Below are 22741 nucleotides of genomic sequence, written 5' to 3'. Positions count from 1 at the left end.
GGAAGCGCAGGTGATCTCTGGACGCTCTGGCCATTTTGATGTGGTAGTAAGCGTCCCTGAGATCTATTGAGCACATCCAGTCATCCTTGTGTAAGAACGGAAGGATCGATTGAAGCGTGACCATCCGGAACTTTTCTTTCTTCACATACGAATTGAGATTGCTTAGGTCCAGAATCGGCCTCAAGTCCCCTGTCTTTTTTGGAACTAAAAAGAACCTTGAGTAAGTTCCGGATCCTCTTTGGTCTGCCGGGACTGGTTGGATGACTCTTTTCTCTAGCAGCTTTGAGATTTCTATAGCTGCAGGTTCTCGCAGATGGGGCGGTATATCTGGGAATCTTTTTTGTGGTAACGGGGGGAATACAAAGGGAATTTTGTAACCTCTGGTAATAATGCTTTTTACCCATTTGTCTGAAGTAAGGTTTTGCCAGGCCAGAGGGTATAAAGATAAGCGTCCCCCGACTGCCTCCAGAGCAGGACAGTCAGGCCTCCTCTCAGGAGTGCTGGAAAGGCTTCCCAGGGGTGGTATCCCTGTCGCCTTGGTTCTGCGGACCCCCTCTGCCGCCAGGGCGGCATCTTCCACCTCTGCCCCCCCCTCTGCCTCTGGAGGGGGCATCACCCTGTGTGCCTGGGAAAGAACCCTGGGGTTTACGAAACCACATCTTTCCACCTCGCTGCCCTTTGGGGTACGGTCTGGATGGGGTGGAAAAACGGACTCCGACAGCAGACAGAGTTTTTCCCTCTTGTTCACACTGGGTTAGGGTCTCCTTTACTTTGGGGCCAAAAAGAGTGGCACCATCAAAGGGGGCGTTTGTAAAGGAAGACTTGAAGGCTTCCGCAAAGGAGCACAGGCGCATCCAGGATTGTCTACGAAGAGCAATCGCTGAAGCTGCAGCCCTACTCGACCCTTCGGCCGCATACGAGATGAGCCTCATGGACGAGTTCACAATAGATGTAAGGGTATTGAGCTGTGCTGTAACCTTATCCGAGACAGCAGCATCTGTACTACCCTGGAGGGCATCTCCCAACTCTTTGATTAGATCCCTCTGTAATCGTGTGAAGTGTGTCAAGTAGTTCAGCGATCGCATGGAAAAAGTCACTGAGCTGAAAATGCGCTTCCCATATCTGTCCATTGTCCTAGAGTCTCTGTTAGGAGGGTGAACAGACGAGGAAGATTCGGACATCTCCTTTTTCGTGGCTGCTGCCACCACCATAGCGTCCACTGGAACTCCCTTAGTGAGGTATGACTTATCCTGAGGGGCAGTTATATATTTGTTAGGCTTCCTGGGAACTGGCTCCACTGTGTCAGGTGCCTCCCATGCCCTTCGAGCAATTAATTCCATTAACTCGAAGGGCGGAGTGACCCAGGAGGAAGAAGGGCGAGCACCAAATGCCTTCAGCAGAACAGACTCATCCTCAGAAGGGGGTAGGGCCTGCCAATCACCTCTGTTTCAGGATCTCCAGGATGTCAGAAAAGGAGACATCCTCCGAGGGTGATTTTGGGGACCCCTCTGACTCATCCAAGTCAGTATCCGATGTTAAGGATTCAAGTGGAGAATCTAAGTGCCTCCTCTTGCACAATCTTTTCCTCGGAACATCATCGGGGGGGGGCATCCGATGAGGCCTCCGAGGAAGAAGGGGCTCCCTCTGGGAGTGGCTGAGACACTGGTGCTCGATGCTTTTGTGTAGTCATGGGTGCAGAAGAAGACAACGGACCTTTACGGGAGGGAGAAGTTGCCTCTGCTGAAGTGGTTGTCTGAGAAGACAATACCTTCCTCATAAGGTCGAAGGCCCCCGGACCCCGAGCCGAGGAATCCCCCGGTTCCGAAGAACACGGAAGTATCTCCGATGCTGAGGCCAATGGCATCGACCCCGAGGACGGTGCCGAGGTGATCCGTGCCGAGGGGGAGAGTCGGCACCGAAACATCGGTTCGACTCTCGGTCCCGGAACGAAGGATAGATCGTCGGCTCCGCGAGTCCGGTAATGGTTCCGACAGAGTCGAGGTCAACGGTGCCGACCGAGAAAGGGACGGTTCTGGCACCAAGGGCTCCACTATCATCAGATCAACATCTCCCAGCTCCGAAGGCTGAGTAGGTCTCGGAGGAGGATCAGATGGAGATAAAGGAAGGCCTTCGAGTCTCGACACCAATTGAGAGGAGACCGAAATGAGTATGGACAGGGCCGTGTTCTCCATTAACTTCTGCACCACACGATCTACGTCGGTGTCGGAGAGGGGCCTGGAAGATCGAGTCGAAGGAATCGAGGACGGTGCCGACCTCAATAGAGCAGGAGGTGGAAGCTCCGTCACCGGTTCCAAGATTCAAGGCTCGGTGACGGACAGAAGTTCGACACTCGGCCCCGAAGTCTGTGGAACCGGTGAACGAACCTTAAACGAAGAACTCTGAGCCGATGACATGGGCTCCGATGTCTTCGACTCCTTAGAGGATTTAGAAGCCTGGTCTGACTTGTCAAGAGCCTCTTGGAAGGCAGGCTTCAAAAGACCTCTGTCCATAAGCTTCCTGCGCCTATCTGTCATGACCCTTCCACTAAAAGAATGACAAATAGAACAGTCTTCTTGTAGATGGAGAGGGCCAAGACAGTAGACACAGGAGCTATGGTTGTCGGTGACAGACATCTTCTGCCCACACTGACACCTCTTAAATCCTGACTTAGCTTTTTCAGACATCCTGTAAGAAAAAGTACTGTACACTATCAATAACAATGTCACAAAAGGTTAGTAAATCCACAGTCACAGCAATAATATTGCAAGTATCAAAATCCAAGTTTAGTAGTAAGTGAGGTAGGCCCTAAGGTAAACCTAAATTATATATATAAGAGTAGAAAAGGATTAGCAGACCATACACACACACAAACACTAAATATAAATGTCAAGAATCCTAAATTTTTCAAGAAAAAGTTAGCTTATCTTCCCAGTTGGTCAGAGCTCTTCAAAAACGATGCGATCGGTTGCAGCGGCAAACTAGATCTGGGGTAGAGGCAGAGGGAATTGTGGGAGGTAGGTTGGTCTCAAGCTTCTTCTAGATGCAAAGCTTTGCTAAGCGGCCGACTCGGAGCTGAGGATCGGCTCCGACACCCATGTGTAAGAACAAACGGCGAGATTGAACACTCTCACATTCATTGTTATTTTCTTTCTCTGCCACATCCCTTTTACCATAGCATACTTGCCTCGTTGAGCTTTTCCATCTTCTTTGACAGGTAGCCTTATTTACTTTTTTATTAATAACAGAACACCTCTAAGCTGGCATAAAATCCATCAATTCTTGATTTTAATATAATATTAATGTTCTTTCTGACTTGGTTGTGGCTCTTACAGCATTACTATGTGAACTCTAGACTCTTTTTACATATGTTTGCACCCTCTCTGTTTCCTTATATCTACTAATCCAATCACATTCCACACCAGTAGCTCTGTTTTATATGCTCACATTCTTGTACTATGATATCATTCATTTCTTAAGTACCACCGCGTGTGGTATTTCATGCCTTCTCCCTCTGTACCACATCTCATTTTATTTATTTGTAGCTTACTGCCTATTTCTATCTTACCCTATCCTCTGCTTCAAGCTTTCTTTCTAATTTGCAGTGATTTGATCATTAATGTCCAGTTACCTATTAACTCTAACTACATCTTCATTTAAACCTAATGAGAACTATGTACAAACACATAGCATCACTAGAATGTAAAACATGTGAACTCTTGCTCAAATGCAATAGTCAATCTGTTAAGAAATCCCATGCTAATAGCTTTTGAAGTTAATCCTCCCCCCTTACTACCACATCATTCACATGATGAACCTGTATGTTGTAGGACACCTTCCTCCCTCATAAGAAAAACAGTATGTTTGCCTCCCTAAGTTTAGTCACTGTGTTTTTCTATATGGCTGAAAGGTAGCTTTGTCTCCGTCTCTCCTTTCACATTTTATATAGTAATTTTTTTTGTTAAGCTTAATTTGTACCTTGAGTATGTGGAACACCACCTGCCATCTCAAATGCCCTCTCTCTCTCTCAAACATCAGACCAGTTATGCCAAGACCTACTAATTATTTGCTCAGAAATATCAATTTGCCAGTCCTGAAGTATACTCTAGGTTCCTGCCACTTGCACTAGTCTTTTCTCATTACTGCAAGCATTTTAACCAGTATACTTTCCCCTTACTTGCAAATTGTAACCTTCTTTCCTTTAAAAAAAACATAAAATGTATAGTTTCTGTAATTAGAGAGGTAGAGGGGGCAGCTATAAACTAGCTTTCCTACTTCATATGATTGTATAACTAGCTACCAAGTGAGATTATTGCATGTTTCAATTTTATATCACTGTTATGTTCAACAAATAAACCACTTGCTTACATTCATACATTTTGACAACATTCCTAAACAAAAGCAAAACCGCAACTGATACTTCCATCAAACCAACCATAAACCTTCGTCCCCCATGACAGCGCATTCAAGTCAGTTTTCACTGGGATTTTACCTGGATTGATGCAATTTCCCATTTATTTTGTTCTCTGTAAAACATATTTAATTATTGTTTCTTGAAAAGTTCAAATGGTGAGCTTACATTTATGGCTAAGTTGTCCACACAGTCTACATTCCTTTTATGCACTGTTGTTCATCAGTGAACTCCTCCTTTTCTTTCTTGCATGAGCTCTGGGGCAGTAGAGTCTCTCATTCTCTTGCTGTATTTCATCATCTCTCCCTGGTTTTCCAGCATTCTTTTTTGGAAAAGTTTAAATATCTTTATTAGCATGCTTTCGCTAATAGTTTCTTTCCTGGCCTTGGACCTTTCTCCCAATGGTATCCCCCACCCTTCTCTTTCTTTATTCTTCTCTTGTGCGGAGTCTTCCTTGTTTGAATCTTCCAGAGTCAGAGTCAGATCTGTATATGTCTTTGCCCCTCTCAAAGTGCTTTTAAAACAACAGGATATTGCAATTTAAATCCAGATTTCAACTTTTTACATCTTCTTATCACAGACAGAAAAGCAGCCTTTCTTGTATGTGTTTGCCTGGAGTACTTATTGTATGCATATGCCCTCCTGTCTGCAATCTTGTAAAATAGTATTTTTTTTCCTTAAAATGGAAAGGGTTATCTCCTTGACGGCATGATCGTGAAACTTTGTTATTATTGGTCTAGGCTGATTTCTGTTATTACTCCTCAGAGCATTCACTCTGTGTTCTCTGTCAATCAGAATATTTTCTGGTGACCTCTCTGGCCATTGTCAGACACTTTTTCATGAAGGGTCTGCAGTCTGCACCTTCCATGTGTTCTGCTACAGCCATAAACCTAATATTCTCAATCCGAGCTCTATCTTCAAGCTCCATCAGTTTTTGTACAATGTCCTCCTGTTTTAACTCATTCCTTCCAAGTTTTAGTTTCCTTCTCTGCATTCTGTAGCTCCGATATAGCATCTGAGTAGGATGTCAAAGTGTCTTCCATTTTTTGAGATCTCTTGTTGCTTCCTATGCAGTCTGGCATAGTTGCTTGAATTTTAAGTACTATGTCATGCATTGTTTCTATTTTTGTTTCTTGAGTATGGATGTTTCATTTCTTTGGGTCTGTCATAGCTTCCTTGGATTCCAAAAAGTTCTGTCTGTGTTCACCTGATTTTCTTGGAACATTCCAGAACTTCTTTTGAGTTTCTTCTTCTGTATCAGTTTTTTTCTTTTGTATTGCTATTTTGTTAGGTATGTATTTTATTGGATGCCTTCTGGAAACATGGCTTGACAAAATACTATATTTTTAATTAGTTTGTCAGCAGATTAGCTCAGCACATGAAACTTCCCTTCTTATAGTACCATCACCATCTTGGAATCCTTTAAACTTTTATCTTGCAATAACATCCATGGTTTTCTCTTCAGTTTTGAATATTTTTGTCAGTTGTACCTTGAAGAGTCCCTCTTATTATTGCACTTATAGAAACTGGATCAGACCACTTTTATATATCTACTACAGTTACACCATCCTCTTCCTTTCCCTACTCTGGTAATTATTGTCATTTCTTTGTTACAGTTTAATCTTGAATATTTTCCAAAATGTTGGAATACCTTTAACACTCTTGGCAAGATTTAATTTGTCTTTTGCCATTGGTATACAATAATCAAAAAATAATCTAAACTAGGACCTGTTCTTTCATTCTTGAAAAGCTGTCTCTAGCTCATTCCTGACACTTAAAGCAATCTCTCCAATAACTAGTATAAATAATGTAAGTGACAATGGACAACCATTCCCAATCCATTAAAGCTTTTGGATTACTGACCGGTTGTAATTTATTAACCTTTCCTAATCTCCCTACTAATGTTTATATTGTCTGTCATATTAGCATTAATTAATAAGTTTGTTTGTTGGACTTTGTATATTACTTTTAACCAAGTTAGGAAACTATCACCCACATCTGTACTTTTAAGAACTTCAAACATTAATTCCCACTTGCTGTTAGCAAGTTTTATTGTGCCCTTCCATTTGGTTTTTAGTGTTTAATTAATTCCCAGTTGACTGTGTCCAATGATTTTCTAATGTCAGATAAAATGATACCTGTAAGAGTGCCATCAATTTCTCAGTTCCATCTAAAAATAACTAAACTATCAGTTCTCTACCCTCTGACTGCAACATATAAGTTCAGATTGTCATTTCTGTGCCACTACAGTAAAGACAATGTCTAATCTATTAGTCAATACTTTTGCAAGAATGTTGATGTCTTTATTTAATAATGAGTTCTGCCTGTAGTTTTCTAGATCTTCAGTATTGTTTTTATCTGTTGGAAGAGACATTTTTTCTACACATTTCAATTGAAAATAGAAATGATTTGTTGCCTCTAATCATATTAAACAGTTTATCTAATAAGTCACATCACCTTTGCTCTTACCATGTATAGAATTAGGTAGAAAAGCCATATGAACCCCAATCTGACTTTGTTGTCATTCTTTTTTATCCATTTCTGTTGGAGATATACAAGATTGTTATTATCTAAACTATTATAGCACTACTTCTGAACTTTCATATCTTCTCAACTATTTAAAAAGTTGCCAATTTTTTAATTCTTATTTAGTTTCTTGTTTTAGAAAAAAAATGTCACCACTTTTAGACCTAACATATGGTACTGGTATACTTCTTTTCTTTGTGCTATATCCCCATGCTAAACATTTTTGGACCACTGTTTGCTCCCCTGCTTTATCCTTAGGCCTTTCTATCCACTGCCATCCATTCTTTGTTCTTTAATTCAGTCAAGCTTTAATTTATTTTCTTTTGGCCTTCTTGTTTTCATTTTTGCTCTTATTTATTTTTATGGTCCTCCCCCAGACTTTCTCCAACACACCATAGGCCAGTTTGGAACCTAAGGCTATCTTGTGAATCTAGCCATCACCTTCAACTGGGGGAGTATTTTTAGCTTACATCCTACCAGAAGTATAACTGGCTCAATCAGCACCCTTTGCCAGTCCCACAAAGTAACATCCCACACCCTCAGCTCTAACTGAAAAACAAGAAAAAAAAGGTCCATTCTTTCCATTACCACACCAACCAGATGACGTGATACAGGGCATGCGCCCCCCTAAGTCCCTATCATAACACTGAAAGGTCATATGGTTGAACCCATTTCACTGAAAACTCATTTCAATGAAAACCTACATGTTGGACACCCCAACACTGACCCAGTAATCAAGGAGCCTCAATCCTCACCAGTACCACTGGTAACAGTGGGGGATATACACACTGGGAAGATGACAACTACACACACAGTAAAATACAATTTCCCTTAAGAGCACACAGAGACCACAGTTAGTCTGGGGCTGGTTTATTCCTCTTTCTCCAGATCCCAAATAAGACTCCCCACTTGCACAGCTATAGAGATGAGATCTCAGCTGAGTGGCCAAGCCAAGACCTCCAGCACCCTTTCTGTCCAATCAGTATATCGTGTCCCTGCCCAAGTAGCTGACACACACACTCTTTGAGATGTGATTTATACACACACATACCTGGGAAAGGCTTGCACAGGTTTACTAGCTATGCTGCCTTCTGCCCAGGCTATAAGGTAGTTTTCACTGCCACCAGCCACTACTTATTTGCTACTTTAAGGACCTTAGCAAAGGGTGTCCAATCTCACTGTGTAATGTTACTATTAATTCAAATGGTAGTTTGACCAAGAGCAAGGTTATTAGGAATGGTCTGCACAGTGTCCCCAAATAGATATGGAAATACTCTTAAGAGCTTAAATATCTCTAGACAGACCAGCCAGAATTGAAAGGTTTAAATATATTTAATAATAAATAAAAGAACAAGAAAATACTCAGTCAACAATCACAGTTACTTCAGAGTTCAAAATCACAATACATATTTAAAATAACATTGCAGACCAGTCTCAAATAAATAAAGAAAAACATCTAAATTAACCTCAGCTATATTCCTGACTATATCTGAAAGAAATTACTGTATCCCTGTTAACTTAATTACAGAGCAAGACAAGACAGATGTGGTGAGTGGACTTTCCCAGCAGATGCTGCCAGGGCAAAGACAAATACAAAATGTACTGTCTATCTCTCTCTCTCTCTCCCTCTCTCTCTCTCTCTCAGAGAGTTCTTAAATTAATATTTCAAATATTGCTGTTGGGATACTTGCAGGATGACATCACTTCTTGTCATCTGACTTTAGTTCTCAAGTCCCAGCAGTTTGATATACACGTAACATACAGTTCTAATACATTTGTAACACAAGCATATGAATCATGTTGACATTCACAACTGACATATAATTATTTACAAAATTCCAGACAGCTGTACTGGCAGTATCTCCCTCTGTCACACTTCTATATAAATCATATTAATATCCACAAATGATATGTAATTATTTACAAAATTCCAGATAGCTAGGCTGACACTATTTCCTTTTGTGACACATGTTTTTGGAGGGGGAACCCCCTGCACCCCCATGTGGGGGAATTGGCTCCTCCACACTCCCTTACTTAAATATACTAACTCCATGATTGCATAACCACAGAGAAAATAAAAAAATACCACACACAGTGAATCAGTGTGCAAACATAGACATCTACAGATCGGGAGCTACAACATGATGCTGACCTTCTCAATTCACCCATAAAGTGCTAGACTCACTTCCCTAATAATGACTATGATAAGAAATGGCACCACTGTATACTTTCTACACAGTTCTATACACTTCTACACTTTTCAGTGAAATGAGTTTTCAGGGAAATGGGTTTGACCATATGACTTTATGTGAAATGATTTTTCAGTATCATGATAGGGACCTGTCCCCTCATGCCCCAGCCATTCAGATCTCATTTCTGTGCCCTGCTCCTTCCTTATTTCCTCATATTTTAGTGTAAAAAAAGAAAACTAAATCATTTTTTTTTTATTTTAAACTGTAGCAAACTACTTGTTACAAATGTAAAAACAATGGCTTTAAAAGCTGGTATTGCACTAAACAGTGATCAGGATGACTGATTGCAGCTGGGGAAGTTGCCCTTTTCACCCCACCCTAGCTACGCTACTGTATGCTACCCCATTACTCCTCATTTCCATCATGGGCATGCAATGGGGGTGTGCAGTACATCATCACACCTCAGCCATGTCCACCCTCTTTTCCCTCTTTGGACCACACTACTTCAGTGCAACTTCCCCAGCATCTTCCAGGGATTGCCACAGGGAACCTCACATAACCTGCCACCAGGATGGGCACACCCATCCCTCCCTATCACTTTGTCAGTCACCCGAGCCACTGGTCAAACCCAGATCAAGTGGGCTATAGTCAGTGCTTTATCCCTCTGTGCCATTGGAGTGCACCCCATGCTAAACATTTGCTGTCCTGTTCTCAGTGTATCCACACATAATGACCTATGGCTAAAACATTTGCTTCTGTTTTGGTTAACATCAGATTTTTGGGTTACTATTGATGAACACCTAAAATTTGACACTCACATCCAGCAAAGCATTAAGAAAATCCATATAAAACTTGGTATGCTATACAGAAATATCCACTTTCTCTCTCCTTCCACCAGACAAACTCTTGTCACTACCCATCTACTCCTCTCACTGATGTATGGCGCTCTCCTACTAACAAACTTATCTGCCTCTCTCTCCTCCAAATTGGAAGTCTGTTATAATAAGATTTCTAAATTTGCAACCAAAGCCAAATTCTCCTCCCATCATTGTACTGCCCCTCATTTGTTAAATTGGCTTGAACTCTCCAACCATCTAGACCATCTCCAAATTACTACAGCCCACAGACTAATTTTTCAACCTACTAAGTGCCCAGCACTACCATCCTTCAACCTTACACCCTCAGAGAACTCTAAGATCTACTCACCAAAACCTAATAACTGTCCGCAAACCCAATCGTCCTGCTGGTCAGCTTCTTCTATCCTTTTTCTTAGCTAAAAAATGGAATTTTCTTCCTTCCTTCCTCTCTAAGGACTTGTGAAAACTTTAAAACTCAACTACATTCCTACCTTTCCTCTAACAGGAAATGCAACTGCACTCTCCCCACCTGGCCTAATAATCAATCCACCCCTTAAACTCCTGACTAACTCTGAGTATAAGCTAACCTGACATAAATGTACATATTTTAAATAACATAATTGTACGTATTATAAATAACCCATCTCACCTTTTTTTTCTCTCTTTTCCTTCCAAGTCTTTATTCTCCCTCTCAATTAAGTTACCACTGCTATCCTAAATATTTAGATACTATGTAACCAAAGAATCTATTCCTGTTCTCTAGCATGAAATTAAATTGTAATTGTGTCTTCTTTACTAAGATTGTATCTGTAACTAAACTATGTAATGTGGAGCTTTTCTCCCTGGGCCTCCACTGAAAACGGGCTCCCTGAGCCCAGTGGACCTCCCTGGTCATCAAACTGGAAATAAATAAAATAAATAAAAATGATCTATTTGAGATCTGATTTGCTCTTTTTTGTAATATATATTGTAAGTTAAGTATATATCATCCTCTAATTTTCCTTATTCCTTTTGTAATTCAAGCTTTAGTTCTTTTAATTTATTTTCTTTTGGTCCTCTTGTTTTTATTATTGTTATCATCGTTTTCATATCCTACCAAATTAGATCTGTATTGTTTTTTTTTTCCAGAGTTAATTATGTTCTCTTCTGTAGTTTGTTTGGAAAAAAAACAAAATATTTTTTTCTTCTCATATTCTATTTGTAATGAGCATTCATGCAATAGTTATTTTTTTATATGATGAGATACAATTCATCACTATCTGAAGAACAGCATGATCTGAAGTGGATCTGTCCTTTATTGAAGTATCAAGGACCATCTTTAAAAAAAAGACTGTATCTAATCTCTAGATTGATCTGACTATTCTTCGCCCTCCATGTATTCACCCCTTCCCCTTTAACATTCCTTCTTTGAGTACTTTCACATATTTTTTATGATAATATTGTTAATCAAACATCTTGCATAGGATTAGAGTAGTGATGGTGAGCCTTTTGGGTTTGGCCTGTCAAAAGCTCCTGGCACAAATTAATTCAGTACAGTTCACATGAGCAATGAATGCAAAAGCAGTGTCTTTGGTAACTCGGGTGTTGGTGATTGCTGGCATGTCACCCAAAACGTAGTGGGGTGTGTCACCTCTGACATGTGTGTCATAGGTTCGCCATCATTGGTTTAGGGTTAAGTTGAATTCCCCTACAACTATTTGATTTACAGTTTTTTTTTTTTTTTTTAAATCTTGCCCAGTCATTAAAAAGTCTTGAAAATGTCAGGGTTATCTCTGTTTGGTGCATGTGTTCTTTCAATTTTCCAGTTAGAGCCTATGACTATACTTCTCATTACTACAGAATAGCTCTAACTCTGACTATACCTAAATTATCCTAAATGAAATAGCTACCCCTCTCTTACCCCTTCCAACACTGCTATATCAACTCTCAGAAAATCATATTTCACCAGTTTATCTTTATCTTGCTCTTTCAGTTTGTAATAACTTGTCAGCTTTCCCTTTTAAGTTTATTAAACATCTTTTTTGATTCCATTGAAATAAAAATACCTCTGTGTTCCAAAAGAATTAAATAGAGAATATAAAGCATTTGTTTAACTATCGAAAAGTAGAATGCGGTGGTGGTGCTGCAGTAGCATTGTCGCCTCACAGTAAGATGCTGTTCGGTTCGATTCTCAGCTAGAGCGTCTTCTGCCTGGAGACGTGTGAATGGGCATACCTTCGTTGAAGGTTGTGCAGCAGAGCTGGCAACTCGGTACGTAAAAATCAACTGCCAATCATTAGCGGACCGGAGTTCCGCTGTGGCGACCACTAACCGGGAAAAGCCGAAAGACACAACAACAACATTTAACTATCTAAAAGACTTTTCACAAGTACAATCCCCTCATAAATTTAACTAGACATGTCATTCTGAGCTCTCTTCCTGACCATAAAGTCAATGCATCTGACCATTCATTATCTGTAATTCATTTGGCATATGCAATTATCCTATGTGCACCTATCAGAAATTTTTCAGAACATCCAAAACAAACAGTAGTACTGTTTAAAATATTAGCATTCAGCGAAGTAAGATTAAAATTATATGTACATAACCTTTTATATTTACAAAATATGCTATTGTTCACTATTTGCTATCTACACAAAAATCAACAGACTAAAACAGAATATGGGTAGGGCTTAATGGCAAATGACTGTTATGAAGACTTCTATATTCTAAAAATTTTTAATAAAAGTACAATGACACTTTATGTGTTTCATAACAACATTACAAAATTAATCTGTAATGTTATTTAAACATTCAGTATTGTAAGCACCAAGACTCATTTCTCATAGTATATAAAACATAAAATTTAAAGAGTTTGCTATCAACGTAAGAAACACCAATTTGCTAAATAATATAGAAAATGAGTTTAAAGTTGCAATTCACCATTTGTTAATTTTGTAAGATTAATACTCCAACCATAATAAAGAATACTATACCCATTATCAGCAAAATCTGCAATGGAGATTTCTAGTCAGTAAAATTTATAAAACTGCAATCAAACTCTGTGTTTCATAACAATAATATCAAACTGTAGGAGTAATAATTTAGTTTAACAAGCAAGCAGGTGCAGGTGCATGTGCGAGAACGAGGATAAAAACATAAATCCAAAGTTCTTCTATATTCCAAACAGCAAACAGCAAAGCTAGATTTCAAATTAAAACAGACGTTTATTCACAGCAAACAGGAGTACAGGGGATAAGCGCTTTCGCTAGGTTTAGCTTCATCAGATCCTACAACCTCCAATTAGTTCTGCACTATATATAATTAACATCAATTCATTCAATAAAATAATTAACACTAATCTAAAGTATCATGGTTAAAATTTTTAAAACAGTACATCACATAAAAACAGTACATCACATAAAATCTTCATTAAAGAATCTTTATTAAACAACCGTAGGAGTAATAATGTTTAGCCATTCAGTATTACAAGCAACAAGTAATGGAGCAAAAAGTTTTTTTTCATAAATAAAACAATGCATGAAAGTAAAGAATCTGATATCACGTAAAGAACTGCTAACTTGCTAAGTAATATAAGAAATATGCACCCTTTCTTCTTAAAGACCTCTGTTCATAGCACACCCTAAAATAAACTCTAATAGTTACTAAAAATAAAACTAAGAGTTTGACATGTTTCATACCTAATATTGTGCTTAAATGATTAAACATCTGTAAAATAAAGTGATTTATATTACATAATCTTGTTTCTAAGCTTAAGAGTACCATGATAATGTGTCCAGTATTATAGTCATGTGACACAGGCTTTCATTTTCTGTTTTACATAGCTGACCCAACATTAGTTTCCAGCTTACGATTTAGCTCAAATGAACGTCAAATCTTCTCTGAAAATGTATCAGGCGGCTGACCTGCAGATTTAGAATAATCTAAAGATATTTACATTAAAGGTGTTACTTTTATCAGAAACATTCACAAGGCTTCTTTTTTAAATAGATAATGAATTCCCTATATGAGAATGTAAGACAAATTAAACAAGATAAAATTCTCTATTCTTAAAGGAGCAAGGTCATAAAAATTAATTCAACTAGAGTAATATTTTTGTTCTTATGCAGAACTCAGTATATTATGCTCAAAAGCAATCACAAATATACATATATATTTCAGTTATATATGAAATGAAAATGTCCTACAGTTGTGTAAAATTAAGATATTTCAAGCGGATCCTAAAAGTATTTATAGTGTCTTTTTTGTTTACCCATCTGTTATTTTTCTTTACTTGTTTCCTCATGAGTGTGTCATGTTTTGACAACTTCTGTTGTCTACAAGTACTCATTAAAATCCTCTGAAACTTTTTAAAAGTGGTTATACCATGAGCCTTTCTGATTCTGCTGATGTTTGGTTAAAGGATTCTTCTGTTTTCTGGCATCATATTTTGCTATACCATCTTTCCAAGCTCTATTTAGTTATCAGTCTTTTTTTCAACTAATAACTTTGGTTTTGTTATTTGCAGCAAAAATTCATTTTTAAGACATTAGCTATACCAAGCGAGAGACATTCTGCCCATTTTTATTTTTGTTTTGTTTGTAGTCCTGCTTTATTCTCTTCCCGTCAAGTTGACTATGAAGAGAATCTGTATTTTCTCTAAGTCTTTTATGTTCTTCTTATTCCAGCTCTGAAAGTTTAGTTTCCAGCATCTTAGCTACTTTCTGCAAATAATTATTACTTTGAAGTCAGCTTCCTGTAAAATCATTAGTATCTTGAACTGTTTAAAGAAAATCCCTGACCTGGCTAAATTCCAGTTAATATAACAGGTTATACAAATGAGGTTACTATGGACAGAGTTGAAGCAGTAGTACCAACACCATCAAAGGTACCCAGCACATCGAACAAGTAATAGTTTATAATACTGATGATAATTTAGTTAAACAAAAGCTGCTATATAAGGAGACAGTTTTTATATTGAAGTATAATACACTGACACCTATGGGTATTAATGTAGAATGCAATTGGAGAGTATTTTTATGAATGACATTTATTGTAAATTAACTGATTGTTTGATTGTGTAATTGTTTTATTAGTTTCTGTAATTAAGGTTTTTGAATGGTATAAATAATTTGTAATTGTTTGGAATATTCATTCTCCTAGAAGGCGTAAGCCGAGGCGCCAGAGAAAGAAATAAATTGTGTTGGATCTTTGTATGTGGTCGTATTGCTGCTTCTACTGCCTTGTTTTTTGTTTTTGTTGCATATTATTATGGCTAGTGATCCTTCACTCAACTTGCCTAGAATTTTTAGGCATGATTCTAGTCAAACAACTATGGAACAGTATACTACACCGGTTGGTGAACGTTTAAATGAGAATGGAGCACAGGAAGAACAGGTGACGTTTTGGCAAAAATTTCTGCAGAAGGAACAACAGAGAAGGTCGGTTAATCCATTTTCCTTCATTGGACAACGTATGGGTAATTCTATACCTCCGGATATGAGAGATACATTTGATAAGTTGGACAAGCTTATGTCCAAAGAGTTAGCGACGCATCTTAATTGTCTAAGTCTTCAAAGGTATGTGGAACTGAACATTACCCCGAGGGGTTTACGTGCTTTTAAACATCCTACTACTCCGTTCGATTTACAGGATGAATCGGATAAGATATTCCACAAGAGGTGGGTAACAGCAGCCCACCAGTGTTCAATTGAGTGGGTTAACATCCTAGTAGAACGTGATAAAGTGAAGCAAGCTAAATTAAAAATGGACATAACTAATACTTGTGAAGTGTTGTCTGGAGCAATAGGCACAGTTCGTATGGAACAGTGCCTTAAAGATATTCAAAACAAACTCATTGATTTAGAGAAAGACTTACTTGATACTAAGAAATATAAACTAAATCGAGACATTAAAGATTATGCATCGGATTTGGCGTTTTCGCGAGTAACCAATAAGAAAAGACGTCCTAACGTACGTTTTGCAGAGCAGGGGAGACCAAAGCGTAATGGCGGAATGAATACCTATTCGGATGTTTCCACTGAGTGGGACAGTGAACCGGGGGAAGGCGGTGACTTTCCTAGCTTACCAGCAGCACAGAATCCAGTGGAATTTCAACAATCCTTTCGGAAAACAAAACGTAATGGATATGGAGATGGCGAAAGATATAGAGAGAATGAAAGGGAAACAGAATATGGACAGAGACCTTTCGTTGGCGCTTATACGCAAAGGTACAAACGAACCAAACGAAATTAATGACATTTGTTCTGTAATTCAAGTTAATGATGTTGATTCTTCATACATTATTAATTTATGTGGGATGAATTTAAGTAATGAAATGATTTCAGTATTAAGTAAAGGCTTAAAGTTCGTTCCAACTGTACTACCACGTGAACATGTTTTGAAAGGTGATGTTTACAAATTTATACGGAAATTACATTTAGCAGCTTTTTTTAAAGACAAAAATGTATATAATATGTGTAATGAAAACAACACTATGGTGTCTACTGAATCCTCTGGTGATTCAGATGACAGTTTTTATTCTTGCTCTTCAGAGTATGTAGATACTGAGAGTTATGATGCATATAGCAAATTAGATACTTCTAGAATTAATGTGAAAAGTGATTTTGTTCCTCCTTTTATACATGAAGGTATCAAAAGTTTTTCAGCAATGTTAAATTTTGATATAGAGATGTTGTATAAAGAATTTTGTAAGAATAAATCTGGGGTTAAATATAACTTGACTAGATTAGAGTGGCAAGCGTTACAGACTTTAGCTAAAAGACAAGATTTGATAATAAAGCCCGCGGATAAAGGAAATAAGGTAGTACTTATGCATTATACTCAATATGCACAGATGTGTCATAAACATCTGGATGACACTACTACATATAGTAAATGTGACATTATAGTTTATAATAATGCTTTGAAATTATATGAAGAGTTACTTTACAAGGGACTGAGATTAGGATATTTTTCAAAAGAAGATATAATGAAGAAATTTAAGGTTAATAATAATGAAATAGCTTTGTTTTACTGTTTACCAAAGGTACATAAAAACATGGATTGCCCTCCGGGACGCCCCATTGTATCAGCATGTAAATATTTTTTGCACAATATGGGGATATTTTTGCATAGTTTTTTGTATCCTTATGTGAAAAAACAGACATCATATATTAGGGACAGTTTTGAATTTTTGAACAAGATTACCCCAATAAAATGGACGGAGGGAATGTTTTGGTTTACAGCTGATGTAAAAAGCTTATATACAAGCATAAAACATGAACATGGCTTGCAGGCTTTACGGCGAACTTTAGGTGACAACCCACAGTCATTTTATATTATAGAGTTGGTGGAATTCTGTCTTAAGAACAACTATTTTTATTTTGATGGTCAATTATTTCACCAACTAAAGGGCACAGCCATGGGGGCAAGTTTTGCCCCCATGTATGCTAATATTTTGATGAATAGTTTTGAACTTGATTTTTTGTATCATTTACAATTTTACAGGAATCATGTAATAAGCTATTATAGATATATAGACGATCTAATTTTTATTTGCAGGGGCGGCATAGATGAGCTAGAAGCTTTTAAAAAAGACTTACATACAAATCAATTTGGATTAGAATTTGATGATTTTCAAGTGGGTAGTAAAGTTAATTTTTTGGATTTGACTTTAGAAGGGATAAGCAATGGCAAAATACTTACAAGAATTTATAGAAAATTTGAAAATTTACATTTTTTAGATGGATTGAGCCATCATCCTGCTCATCTTATGAAATCTTTACCGTATGGTGAATTTATTAGAATTAAGAGACTGTGCAATAGTGACAATGAATTGGAAATAGAATTACAAAAAACAGTAGATTTATTTGTAAGAAGAAATTATAATACAAAAGAGGTTGAGCTATCCTTACAAAAAGCTAAGAATGAAGGATTTCAGATAAATAAAAGAAATAATAGAACTAGAGCAAATAAAGAAAAGAAAGATGAATATACTGATAAACAGATGTTTTTTGTTCTGTCATATGATTTAATGACAGAAGAAGTCAAAAAAGCAGTATTGAAATATTGGCCTTTTTTATTTAAATATAGTGATCTAGTAGAAATTATTCCAATAAATATTACATTTTCCTATAGAAGAGGGAGAAATCTGAAGGACATTCTGGTACATGCTAAGTATTCTAATCCAAATGTTGATTTATTAAAAGAGATAGTTTTATTGGGAACATTTGAATGTGGGAAATGCATTTCGAGTAAATACATAAGTAAAACATTTGAATGTATAAATGGTAAGATTTTTAGACCTTGTGGGACTTTTTATTGTAATGCAGTAGCAATAGTGTATGCTATTAAATGTCCATGTGGACTGTTTTATATAGGTGAAAGTAAAAGGGCATTTAAGGTCCGACTTCAAGAACATATAAGAGATATAAAAAATAAAAAATTAGAAAGTCCGCTAGCAGTACACTTTAAAGACTATCATAATAGTTCACCTGAAGGTTTATTAGCAACAGTTCTCGAACAAGTAATAGTTTATAATACTGATGATAATTTAGTTAAACAAAAGCTGCTATATAAGGAGACAGTTTTTATATTGAAGTATAATACACTGACACCTATGGGTATTAATGTAGAATGCAATTGGAGAGTATTTTTATGAATGACATTTATTGTAAATTAACTGATTGTTTGATTGTGTAATTGTTTTATTAGTTTCTGTAATTAAGGTTTTTGAATGGTATAAATAATTTGTAATTGTTTGGAATATTCATTCTCCTAGAAGGCGTAAGCCGAGGCGCCAGAGAAAGAAATAAATTGTGTTGGATCTTTGTATGTGGTCGTATTGCTACATCTGGGTCCCAGCCTGCCACAGTTGCCTAAAAACTCTTGCCTCCCTGCACCACCTGTGCCAGGTAGCCCTGCACTAGAGGATGGTACTGGGGTACCTGGTGGTAGCAGTGCAAATGGAGGTGACCCTTTTTTATGGAGGTGTCCCATTTGTCACTCATCAGGAGCTGGCAGAGTTTAGGGGGCAGATAGGCAGTTGGATGCCCGCACTGGTCACATGATTTTCTGATGACTCTCTGAATTTCTCCTCTGCCCCGTGCTGACTCCTTCTTCTGAGGTAGGATACCATCATGGCAGTTTCCAGAATGATGTGTAGTCTTCCACTGGGTCAAAGCTGGCTATTCCCTCTTCCTCATTGTGTTACCCCTCACTCTCTCAATCATGTGTGTCTTTATCTGATACCTTACCTCCCTATGCTACCCACCTCTTACTTCCCCGATTTCCTTCCCCAACTTTCCCTTCTCTAAAACAAACAAACCAATAAATAAAAGGGCATCAATCCCACAAAAATATATTCCCACTCATACCACTCAACTTTCCAAATGTTTGACTAATGTACAATTATTGTTTTCAATTTATCATAACAAGTGCAGTTCTCTGAAAAATCATTGACAATTAAAGTAATCAAATAATTACAACTATTGTTGCAATTCCCCATGATTATTGAGCTAGAAGTTGAGAAGTGTGCACCTATCCCACCTCTTTCCTGCTCTTTCCCTTATTTGCTCATCTTGTGTTCTACCGTCTGCTTGCTTCCCCTTTTCATCTTTCTTGTATATTCCCATTTCCAACTTATAATCTGGTCAAAAAATGGATAAACACAACAGACACATGCCCACAAGGGACTTCAAAAAAATCCTCTTTTTGTGGTCATACATTGTACAATGGGTCACAGGGAGCAATGTCGATGCACATGTATAACCGAGGAGGCATAACACTGCTTGTGCTGTGGCAAAAATGAAAAGCAATTCTTGTCACTCGCTATGATCTAGCCACTGGTCACACCTCACCATGCAAATCCGAAATAAACGAAGTTACCTCTTTTATTTGAACTGCTGTGATGACTCAGTGTACTCATGAAATGATTTAGGTGTCAATGCACTGTATGTAGGGAGTTTATATCCCTTGGCAGTTGTATTTTGTTTTATAATGTTCGATATGCAGTCTACAAGTGTTCTATTTCCCTGATACGTATGTTTTAGGACATCGTTTTGTATGACTGTTTTCAGTGAATCCTTTAGCTAATGCACTCACATAGAAAATATCACTTGAAAAGGTATGGGCTCAAATTCCTTAAGTCCTGTCTTTCTTTACTTGATAACAGTCTGCAAATGTGCTTCAATTCCCTGATGTGTGTGCATTATGACCTCTTTTAGCCTGACTGCTTCTGTGGTTTTTCTTGTTAGGGAACTGGAATATACTGGTGTGTGGACTGAACTGATGGTTTGTCAACCTGATCATATTTTCCTTTTCTAATCTTATTCATATTATAGTACAGGTCTACTGCTTATACTCTGATGTTGTCAGGACTGATGCAGTCCAGTGTATCATCTTATATTTGTATCCCACCTCTACTGCCCAAGTTTCACATTATTCTACATTCAAGTGTCATTATACCATCTGCCTTGTTATGTTTTGCAGCCTTGCTTTGCCCTCTTCTGTCCATTTTTGTGATTTCTGTTGTTATAATTAACCTCTACTCCATCTTTAACCATCGATAACATTTTCCCTTTCATGGAATATTTCTCTCCGTATATATTGCTGTACATTACATCAATATTGTCAACATACTTTTCCTGCCTGTAAGCGAGGAGGTGCTTGTGCATATTCAGTGTTTAGCTCAGCTGCTCGTACTTTAATTTGAGGTGATCTAACATGACCTGGCTATAGGTCTGTACTGTGGCCACAATGAGGAGCTGTTCATCACACCCAATGGCCTGGCTACAATACATAGGTAATCAGCACTGAGAATCATTGCTCATGCAATGTAAATAGTGTTGATTTGGTTGTGATCTTAGATGCAGCACTCTGGGGTGATGTAAAATTCTTTTAAAAGACATTGCAAGAAATACAAAGAAATTGCTCAGCTAGAAAATCTTTTGAATTGAGATTTTCTGGGTATCTTTGTCTCCGCTGCCTGTTAATCATCATCTCCTTCTGGGCGTATTGGCCCATTTGTTCCCCGTCACTGGGTGAGGGTCAACTGGGAGGGGCCATTATTTAGACAGCTATCTGGGGCGGTTTGTGATTTTATTTATTTGTTTATTTTTTATACAACCTCAACATTCCTGTGTGCAGTTGGTATTGTGTAGAGGAGGGGATGTGCATTGGGCTGTGCATGAAGGATATCCTCTGACATTCCCTTCAAGTACCCCCACTTCAATGATTGAAGTACAGGGGTGTTTTTTTTTTTCATTTTCCACCAGTGAAATAACAACCTGTCAATGTGCTCCTTTGTGTGTGCAACTCTCCCAAATCCCCGGGAAAAGCAAGAAGGCCACATGCCTTCACTCCTCCACTCCCTGCTTATCTCCTGACACAGTCAGGGCTCTATCCCTCTGTACCATGGAGCCAGGAGATTTGAAAATCATTTATATTTAGTTCAAATATTATCCCAAGGTCACATGCTTTCTGAAGAGCATTTTATTTAAACTCTTTCCTTAAGTCGAGATGATAATGATGCAATGATGATACAGATTCTTACATGCATACTGCTTAATGGTTATTGTTTTCTGAGTGAATTGGCTAGAAAAGTGCCCACCCCACGCAAGGAAGGAAAAACAGAAGTAAAGAAACACTAATTGTAGTATAATCTTTACTGAATTCCTAGGTATTTAAAAAGGACTGTATTGTTTGTTGCTGTGTTGACAGGTGTGATATCTCCACGCTGACCCAGTAATCAAGGAGCCTGAATCCTCACTACTGACACTGAACGGGGACATTCACTTGGAATACAAATGGATACACTAAGTATTTTAAGATGGAGACCTCACTGCATCAAGCACAATTTCCATTAAGAGCACACAGGGGACGAAGTCAGCATAGGGTCTGGATTTCTCTATCTGTCTCCTTCCAGGTCCCCAATAAGACTCCCCACTGGTACAGATGTAAGGTTAGGTCCTCAGCCGAGTGTCCAAGCCAAGTCCTCCAGCACCCTCTCTGTGAAACCAGTGCTTCATGTCCCTGCCCAAGTAGCTGACACACACACACACACACACACACACACACACACACTCTGAGATTTAATTTTCATACACTCGCACACTCACACACACACACACACACACACACACACACACACACACAGGCGCAGCTTACCTGTTCTGACAAATTTTCCTAGACCATATGGTAGGTTCACTGCCACCAGTCAGTTAAGGTTCTTACAAGGGTACTGAATTATACTGAGTGAAATTAATATTAATACAATTGGTTGTTGTTGTCGTGTCTTTCAGCTTTGTTGACTAAACAGCAAAGCTTTCAGGAGTGGCCACAATTATCACCAAATTAATATATGAAAATACTCTCAAAGCTTAAATATTTTCTAAACAGGACCAGCCACAATGAAAAGCTTAAATATATTTAATAATAAATAATAAAAGAACATAAAAATACTAAATATCTATTTACAGTAAATACCAGAGTTTCAGTCACAGGAGATATTAAAAATATCACAGATGGAAAGTTTCACACAGTTATAGAAGAACAGTACTTCTAATCTCACTGTATTTTCCTGCCTGAGCTAAAGAGAATTATTGTTCCCTAGCTAAGTTACTTACTACCACAAGGCAAGATGATGTGGGTGAGGGTCTTTCAAGTCAGGTCCAAGACAGACTGCAGAATGCTGAGAGCAAACTCTTACTAATATTTAAATATTATTTTTGGCTTACAGAATGACATCACACACATTTGGTCATCTGACTCTGTTTTCC

This window comes from Protopterus annectens, chromosome 8.part0 (assembly GCF_019279795.1).
Source record: "Protopterus annectens isolate FY-2018-M chromosome 8.part0, PAN1.0, whole genome shotgun sequence".
NCBI classification, from domain to species: Eukaryota; Metazoa; Chordata; order Ceratodontiformes; family Protopteridae; genus Protopterus; species Protopterus annectens.
This window is presented reverse-complemented; position numbering follows the sequence as displayed.